Here is a 1,390-nt window from a genome sequence, read left to right as displayed (position 1 = left end):
AACCCCAACCCTGACCCCTTAACCCCGACCCTAACCCCGACCCCTAATCCTGAATCTGACCCTAACCCTCTAACTCTGATGCTGACCTTACCCTTGACCCTGACCTTAACCCTGACCCTAAACCCTAACCTTAACCCATAACCCTAATCCTCTACCCCTAACCCTAAATTGTTTTGTAATTATGTAATTATGATTACTATATAAATGTTCAAAGGCTTCTCAGTATTCAATATTCAGAGGGTTTCTCTCCTCCATGATGTCTTTCAAGCCTTTTGTCTTAATTTCAGATTTATTGCTGTGAAAAGATTCCATGAGCAATGCAAGTTTTATAATTGACAACATTTTATTGTGAGTTGTATTCAGAGGTTCAGTCTTTTATCAAGGCAGAAACATGTCAATGTCCAAGTAGAAATGGTGCTGGAGGAGCTTACAGTTCTATATCTTAATCAGAAGGCAGCCAGAAGACTCTTCTGCCCTGTGTGGAGCTTAAGCATAGGATCTCAAAGCCCACCCCAACAGTGATATACTTCCTCAATGGACACACCTACTCCAGAAAGCCCCCACCTCCTAACAGTGCCACTTGCCATGGGCCAAGCATATTAAAACCACAACACCTTGGAAGATCATTGTGACCTCTAAATACTTTACTACATTGGTTACATTCACAGTGTTACTCTCTAAAATGTGCTCTTTTATGTACTTGGAGGTAACCTGATTATGAATAGGCTTTACTACAATTACTACATTTCTAAGGTTTTTCTCCAGTATGAATTCTTTCATGCCTTTGTAGTTTACCACAAGAGGCAAAGGATTTACTGCACTGCCTTCATTCATAAGGTTTCACTCTAGTATGTGTTGCTTTATGTATTTGGAGACTAGTGTTACATACAAAGGCTTTACCACATTCATTAACATTTGTAAAGTTTCTCTCTAGTATGAATTCTTTCATGTTTTTTAAGATCACTGTGACATGTAAAGGCTTTACCACATTGAATACATTCATAGGGCTTCTCTCCAGTATGTATTCTTTTATGTACTTGAAGATAACCAGAATACGCAAAGGCTTTACCACAATGATTACATTCATAGGGTTTCTCTCCAGTATGTATTATTTTATGGATTTGAAGAGAATTGTGTTGTGTAAAGGCTTTACCACATTTGATTACATTTGTAAGGTTTCTCTCCAGTGTGAATTCTTTTATGTCTTAAAAGTTGACTATGATGTGCAAAGGCTTTATTACATTGCTTACATTCATAAGGTTTCTCTCCAGAATGTGTTGCTTTATGTATATGGAGACTAGTGTAATACCCAAAGGTTTTGTCACATTCATTACATTTGTAAGGCTTCTCTCCAGTATGAATTCTTTCATGTCTTTTACGTTCACGAAGA

The 1,390-nt window shown here is 37.7% G+C and overlaps 1 pseudogene across 1 annotated transcript in view; it reads right to left on the bottom strand.

Annotated features, from left to right (window-relative positions):
- Positions 1 to 324: 324 nt before the first annotated feature.
- LOC116099845 overlaps positions 325 to 1,390 on the bottom strand; it is a 17,622-nt pseudogene continuing 16,556 nt past the window's right edge. Inside the window, exon 5 of the transcript XR_004122404.1 lies at positions 325 to 1,378. The product of XR_004122404.1 is annotated as a zinc finger protein 431-like (transcript). The remainder of the gene's footprint in view (positions 1,379 to 1,390) is intronic.

Source organism: Mastomys coucha, unplaced genomic scaffold, assembly GCF_008632895.1.
Source record: "Mastomys coucha isolate ucsf_1 unplaced genomic scaffold, UCSF_Mcou_1 pScaffold20, whole genome shotgun sequence".
In the NCBI taxonomy this organism is placed as follows: Eukaryota; Metazoa; Chordata; class Mammalia; order Rodentia; family Muridae; genus Mastomys; species Mastomys coucha.
Note: the sequence above shows the minus strand (reverse complement) of the source record. Positions and strands in the feature narration are given on the sequence as shown.